Source organism: Copidosoma floridanum, unplaced genomic scaffold, assembly GCF_036245765.1.
Source record: "Copidosoma floridanum isolate Cflo_tuat_1 unplaced genomic scaffold, Cflo_Japanese_pri ptg000006l, whole genome shotgun sequence".
Taxonomy (NCBI): Eukaryota; Metazoa; Arthropoda; class Insecta; order Hymenoptera; family Encyrtidae; genus Copidosoma; species Copidosoma floridanum.
This window is the reverse complement of record NW_028321883.1, coordinates 18,111,385-18,119,820: the sequence shown is the minus strand read 5'-3', so window position 1 is coordinate 18,119,820 and position 8,436 is coordinate 18,111,385.

Here is an 8,436-nt window from a genome sequence, read left to right as displayed (position 1 = left end):
TCACTGACTGATGTATTTTTCGTATTTTTAACAACTCTGTCTTTATTAACTCTATGAGTGCCTTCAACATACGCATTTGTCACGCGAGAAATTTTGGGATCTACAAGATCAAGATCAAGAGCACTCCACAACGGAGCATAAGGTATCCATTGAGTCAAGAAATGGTTTAAAAATTCTGGACAATGATGTGGATTGCTTATATCCTTATCATCTATGTCACATTCGTTGTCTTCTATCTCTACTTCAATTTTTGCCATTATTTTATTGTATCTTTGATAAAATGGTGACTGACTGTACATCGCTTTAGTGTTATTCGTTTTTGTTGAAATGTCGTCCTCCCATTCATCATCTACATCGTCATGCTCTTTCTCGATGCGTAGTTCTTCAATATCCTCTGAATTTTGTTTATTATCATCAATAAAATTGCTGAGGGTCTTCAAACTATCGTTACAGTTTTCTACGCATTTTGTTAACAAAATATTGCAAAGATGCTTAAAAATGTCATCAAATTGAATTAAATCGCGTGACAAACATAATAATGCTATAGCGTCCAGAATTAAGTTATGGGGTTTCAGTTTTTTGAATTGCTTTTCTATAGCTCTTGATACTATATGTGAAAAGTGTGCAAAACATATTTTCAGAATAATAATATCACCCACAGAGTTATTCTCATGGTTCTCGCAGTATGCATACATCACCTTAATGTATTCCTCTATGGACATTTCGTTCCAAACTAGAGATATTGAATGAATGGAAGGCCAAGACCAATCTATTACGACAGCTTTGAATATTGGCCACTTGTGATAATCCATTACAAAATACTTATATCGATTTAAGCAGTTGCTAACTGACACTATACCATGTTCAGCTGTAAACATGCGAAATACTTCAAGAACTTCATAGTCCAACCTTATTACTGCCGTATAATATAGTAGTCTTTTGCTTTCAAAACCTTGTGGTAATCTACCAATGGAGCCAGTTGCATCAAAATGTATTATTCTGCTCTTTTTCTTTTCCTTCATTACGATATCTAAGTCTTCTTTTGTATACAACATCACAGTTAAAGGCAGCGACACATACTTAAAGAAATTATCGTTTATGTTTTGTTCAGATATCCACAACTGTATAAGATCTGCCATATCTCGTGATTCTAGTTTTAAATGTTTACCACATCTGTCTTCAGAAGACATTTTATGAAGTGTTGGTAAACGTACTAGATTTTGCATGTGGCCATCCCATGCTAATTCTCGGTCTATATTGTTTATAATGTCTTGTTGCACCGAGATGGCTGGTTTGACTCTTAATTCTTTTTTCATTTCATTTCTTCGCTCACCGCGTATTGGTTTTAGTAATTTTGGACTGACAGTGTGTTTAAATGATCGGAAATCTTGATTACTACTCGTAATGATAAGATTTACTTCTCTACGATCAAATTTTCTTTCGATGCAGAACCTATAACTTATTTCATGCTCAGGGTCTTTGCAAAATGCATAAGCAACACAGTCCTGAATATTTATACGAATACCACCATAAAAGCGTAAAGAACATTTAATGTCGAGCTCATGTAACATGATGTATTCCAAAGCATCACGCAATATATCATCATTTACCTCTCCAAATTTATTTGTAAATTGGGTTGATGACACTTGACCTTGAGTCACAGTACAGCAAAATTTTTTTTTTTTTATAGCATTTGAATTTGGGGTCTCGTTTAAAACACTATTCAACTGTTTGATATCCAAGTTAATTAAATCCTCATCAGAATCATCTTTGAGAATGTGCTCTTCACTACAGTTACTTAAAACGTCAGAATAGTTTTCGTCTTCACTGTCATCATGTAAACAATCGTTTTTATTATTAATATCCTTTTCAACTACTGTATCGTTTCCAATACCTAACTTTTTTGCAAAGTCTGTAGTTGACTTACTTGAAGATTCCGAATAATTTCTTTCTCTTGCAATACTGTTTTCATCACGCACTTTACAACTGACATTATCTGATTTATTTTGTTTGTTACCATTACCTGCAGTTGATTCATGCTTATCATTCGAAGTATGGTCATACGTTGAAAGAGTATTTGGCTTTGTGCTTTTAAAATTTGGAATATTCTCATGCAGTGTTGTGTCCTCAGAAAACTCGTACACACTTATGTCCCCTAGAGGTTTCTGTAAAAGTTCAGATGATTTATTGGCTTCTACTTTATTACGGTCTGAAAATTCAATATCATCAAATCCACTATCATCTACTGCTTCAATATGTTGGTGACATTTTTCGTCACTCAAAATTCTGCTGTCCAGTACATCATTACATTTTTCATCATTGATTTTCGGTATTTTTTTATCATTGTCATTAGCACGTCCTTGAACAACTACATCGTTATTTGTTGTACTTTCTGTTGTTGTTTTGATGGCTTCTTCGTTAACAGATTCTGGATCTTGTTCATGTTTACGAGAAGTTGCATCTTCAAGTAAAACTTCCCAGTGTCCTGACATATTTTTTCCTTTGAACAGCAAATTCAAATGTGACGTACTAGGACGATAGGGATCTGCTAGATATGACCAACGAATTTTACCGCTTATTTGGTCTTCTGTATAAACATCCACATATGTATTGTACAAACTAGAAAACATACCAAGTTCAAAATCTGTGCCATATTCTTTGTTGGCTCCCATAACTTCCTCGTAGTGTTGTTTATCGTCGTAATGTCTGTAGATGGAGGTAGCATTTAATGTATCTACATTATCGGTCCAGTTTTCTACAGCATACTGCACAACATTTTTTCTTATTAGTAAGTGGTTATTTTCATTGCCATGAACATGAAATGACAAGCTTCTGAACAAACAATTGCCATCACCACTTATTTTTTTAACAAAAAAAGTTCGCAAGCCGACGGTTACTTTTTCCATGCTTTTAAAATTTTGCTGCTCTTGACAACGTATATCTGCCCAACCTACACCTTTTTTTCTTATATCATTACCTAACCGCTGCTTTACGTCCGTTTTCAACGAACCATATTTCCACAATTTAACGATCTCATTCCTCAAACGCTTATTGCAAGGTAGACGCAATTCACAAGCAATCTGAAAAACAATATGCAGTATGGTGTTAACGGGATGAAGGGGAAAACCTACTAAATTTTAATTATTGATGTTTAGATTACTAATATGAACATTTGCTGTGCCCTAAGTAAGAGAAGAAAGGTTTTGTCCTAACAACATATAACACAAAAATCAAAATAAAAATTTAAATAAAAATGATACTAGTTACTCAAATTTATTATATGCTAGCGAGTTGATAAGCTTAGATCATCGGGTGCTAAAGGTACAAGCCACCTGCCAATCTGATTGGAGCAAACCAGAATAGAAAGTATATTTGTATTTACAGTACCGTGCTTAGAAGATACATACATACATATAGTTACTAATATTTACCGGAGGCTCTTCTCTCTAGCACCTTTTGAGCTGAGCTTACCTACTCGCTAGTCCAATAGTACAATACACGAAAAAGAACAGTTTGTAGAGGTTTCCTTAACAAAAATGAGATCATTAAGAACCTTATTCCACGTAAGTATAATGAGAATTAAATGTAACTTTGAATTCAGTCGTATTGAACTTGGTTTTATTCATCAACGGAACAAATAATTTATGTGTTTCAAGTTTCAAACGTTGGAGCCCAACGAAAATCCAAGAAAAATTTTTTTGTTTTTGTCGTAAATAACCCAATAAACCAACGGCAAGAGGTGTATGATACCGTAAAAAAAATCAACATCTAACCAGTTTAAACATAATTATTAACAATCAGAGTAACATACGTATAAAACGAACATTAAGCACTACACCTCTTAGTAATACATGGTGAAAAAAATCCGAAATAAATATTTCTGCATACCTATGGTTGTAAAAAATAATTCAAGTACCTTATAGGCCTCAAAAACATAACCTCAAAGAGTAACAAACTCCTGAAATTAAAAGAAAGTCGTATAAATATTCTTATAAGGTACTAAAACTAGTTTTCTAATCCTGAAACAAATCAGGGCAACTAGTTCTAGTACCTTATAAGAATATCTATACGTTTTACAATTATCGCAGCCCCTAATGGACGTAGGTAGCGTAAAAACGTCGTTCTTTCGAATTGTTTCGAACATAAAGATCACATTACTGAACGAGGTTATGTTTCCGGGAGCTAAAAATGACTGTAAGTACCAAATTTGATACAATTTTGCACGGTGAGGTTAGGTTTCCAAATTCTTAAGAAAATCAGGGCAACTACTTTTAGTACCTTATAAGAATATCTATACGTTTTACAATTATCGCAGCCCCTACTGGACGTAGGTAGCATAAAAACGTCTGTTTTCCTACTTTTTTTTTTAATTTCAGGAGTTTATTACACTTTGAGGTTATGTTTTTTAGGCCTATAAGGTACTTGAATTATTTTTTACAACCATAGGTATGCAGAAATATTTATTTCGGATTTTTTTCACCATGTATTACTGAGAGGCGTAGTGCTTAATGTTCGTTTTATACGTATGTTACTCTGATTGTTAATAATTATGTTTAAACTGGTTAGATGTTGAATTTTTTTTTACGGTATCATACACCTCTTCCCGGTGGTTTATTGGGTTATTTACGACAAAAACAAAAATTTTTTTTTTTGGATTTTCGTTGGGCTCCAACTTTTGAAATTTCAAACACATAATAATTTGATAAACTGTTCATATTCCGTTTATTACTTGAGGATAGTATTGTTTACACTGTTCTGAGCTTAATAATCTTATAAAACCTTATATTGAAAAGTATACGTTAAGCTTCGCAATTTTGCTAGAAATGTACTTATAATTACTATCCGCTATGAAAGTTTATGCACTGAGCATAGATAACAGTGAGACCTATTCTCACCACATTAATTTTACTAGCAGCATGATAAATACAATCAGCTATTATAATTACAAGACGAACGAGATTCTACGTTTCGATGGTGGATGTAAGTATAACATCTCTCAGAAAAATACGATACGATAGTTATATTGCGCTGCGATAGTAAAAAAAAAACTATCTCAGTAACACGTGATAGTAAATGTAATATCTATCATTAAAGAGATTGACTACCTTCAGCAATTGACAGTTAGTTTTCAACTAAAATTCGTACAGAGCTTCAAAAATGTATTTAAACAATTCATGCAAAGTTTCTACTACTCTGGGTACTTATGAAACGAGAAAATAATAACAAAATTTATTATTTTTATATCTGTTTTTATGAGGGATTTTCAAAAACGACTATTACAATAAAAAATATTAATACAACTATAGTCATATTTGAACTAAACTGTAGTCAACAGTACATTAATATCTGGCTTTTTATTAAGTAAAACAATCTCGTCGATTAGATCCTTGCAAAAATAGTTATTAATGAATAATGTAGAGTATAGATACCACTCAATAATTACCTACGGAACATGCGCACACACATCTAAAAGTCGGACCCCAAAGGTGGTCAACCTCCTTAAAGTTATATGCCAGATATTACTCTTGATGGGGCGTAGGGAATCGCGCATTGACTGCAATGGACAAATATGTATATTTTTAAGTAATTGACAGTTTGTGCTTCACACTCTTGCACTGCAAGCAATGATTATGATAAAGATTAAGAGTAAAATTCTTATTAGTGTTTATAAAAATTCGGGATTAGTAAGTAATAGGTATTTCGTACATACATCGTAATCATTGAAGATTGTTTGTTCTTCAATCGTTTGTTTTTACATGAAAAAATTTGTAAAAGACTTTATCTGTACTTAGTGTCAATAGAATTAAGTGTTACTTTATACGTTTAAATTATTTATTTTATGTTAACAGAACATTAGAATTTATGTAGCTCAGTTTTATATTACTGAAACAATTCTTGCTTGCAAAACTCAGTATATTCATACACCTATACGAAACTATTGATATTATTCAAACACAATAATGAAGATATGTATATAAAAGTAATATGTATATGGAGTTACAGTGAAGATATAATAACAGAAGCCTTTTGCTTAAAATGAAACTATCAACAGTACTATAGTGCTTCACATATTGAACACTTTTTACAGAAGCAGATACAACAAAAACAAAAATACCCGCGCGTAGGGCGGAGAATGTTTTATCGATTTTTTCCATATATAATAAATTTTCGGACAAGCACGACAAGATGCTAAAACAATTAATTAAGCATTTTCAAAATTTCTTGTAAGTGTAAGTAAGAAGGAGAGAGCTGGGTAGGGGGCCAGGTCCGTCCCGTACACACACAACACAAAATTCAAATTGTATTGAAAATGCCAAAATTTGACTCTCTTCTTTTCATGCTCATGCACAATATTCTTCAACAAACAATATATTCATCGAAGCCAATTAATCAAAAAATGCGCTTTAAGATTTTTAGGTCCAAAAAGAAGGAAAAAAGAAATTTATTTGACACTCTAACCAAACGATAGGACATACAATGGAACATAAAAAAAAATGACATCGGAGACTTTTTTTTCCTCCGTTATAAATTGTTTAAAGACTTATACAAATTTTAGCGTGTTGCCAAAAACCTGAAAAAGAAAACTCTGATCCAACGTTTTAGACGATTTGCTTAAGCTGTGAGTTAGAAATTTGTTGTTAAAGAGGGCGTTTCATGTTTTTCAACGTATTTTTCTACGCTAATTACGGGAAAAACGATTATAATTTTTTTTTAAATAATTGGATCAATGTGAAAATCGCGTCTGACGTTTATTTCACTCATATCTCTCAAAAGGTACCAGATGCGACAAACATAAAAATACCAGCGTGTAGGGCGGAAAATTTCCTATCGATTTGATCCATTACATATCTTCAGACAAGCACGAAATCATTCTTAAAAAAATTAATCAAGCGTTTTCAACAGTTGCTGTAAGAGTGAGTGAAAAGGAGAGAGCGGCGGTGGTGCGCCAGCCACTATGAGCTATAGCTTATATATAAGCAATGAGCCATACTCCCTTCATCTCCTCTATTCATGTCATTCGTGCGTTGTATACGTATATGTATGACGATGCGTGGCGTGAGGGAAGCAAGAGAGGGAGCAGCAGTGCAAGTAAATTTAACTGTAGTATTTTATTTTCCAGGTTGCGGGCTGCGCACTAAAATAATTTTAAGTCCTCAAAAGATATTTAACGATGAAAAAAAAGGTTTCCGAAGAAAGAGGTTTTTGTAGGTTTCTTTGTATTTTTTATCGATTGGTAATAGTGTCGAATGAGGTTTTTTTTCTTTTGTATAATAAATCAACCTTTAGCGTTATTTGGCTGTGGTAAACACGTGTGTTTAAGCATATTGTGAATAAACGTAAAAGAAAAATTTTAATTTTTGCATTTTTAACAATGTTTTACAATTCTGACATTGCAAATATCTCGTATGTGTTGTAGAAAACAAAACAATGCCAAGCGATTATAATATAATTGAACAAGAAACATTTTCAAGTAAGGTTTGAAAAAAAGTGGCAACAATTTTAAAACGAGATTTTTAGCATCGGTAACGAAACAAGCCTTAAAAAAAAAAAATAGTCATTGCTTTGACAAAAATGTCTCAAAAAAGGCGTATTTTTTTTTGCATTTAGCTGAGGTTTGTAAAAACTATTCATCCAATCTTGTTAAAATTTAAAATGGTTGTTGAAAATTACTAAAAGTACAACCCTGCCACATTTCAGCTTTTAATATTTATACAAAAGGGATTTATTAATTTTTTAATATTGGCTCAAACAACGAGGTTTCTTACATGTTGCGGGGAATAACCACAGGACCACTTGGGATCGACCGCAGCTTATTTTGTTCGTCTGTTTGCCACGCATACTTTTATACTTGGTTTGTTAGTATTTTTTTTTTTAAGGCTTGTTTCGTTACCGATGCTAAAAATCTCGTTTTAAAATTGTTGCCACTTTTTTTCAAACCTTACTTGAAAATGTTTCTTGTTCAATTGTATTATAATCGCTTGGCATTGTTTTGTTTTCTACAACACATACGAGATATTTGCAATGTCAGAATTGTAAAACATTGTTAAAAATGCAAAAATTAAAATTTTTCTTTTACGTTTATTCACAATATGCTTAAACACACGTGTTTACCACAGCCAAATAACGCTAAAGGTTGATTTATTATACAAAAGAAAAAAAACCTCATTCGACACTATTACCAATCGATAAAAAATACAAAGAAACCTACAAAAACCTCTTTCTTCGGAAACCTTTTTTTTCATCGTTAAATATCTTTTGAGGACTTAAAATTATTTTAGTGCGCGGCCCGCAACCTGGAAAATAAAATACTACAGTTAAATTTACTTGCGCTGCTGCTCCCTCTCTTGCTTCCCTCACGCCACGCATCGTCATACATATACGTATACAACGCACGAATGACATGAATAGAGGAGATGAAGGGAGTATGGCTCATTG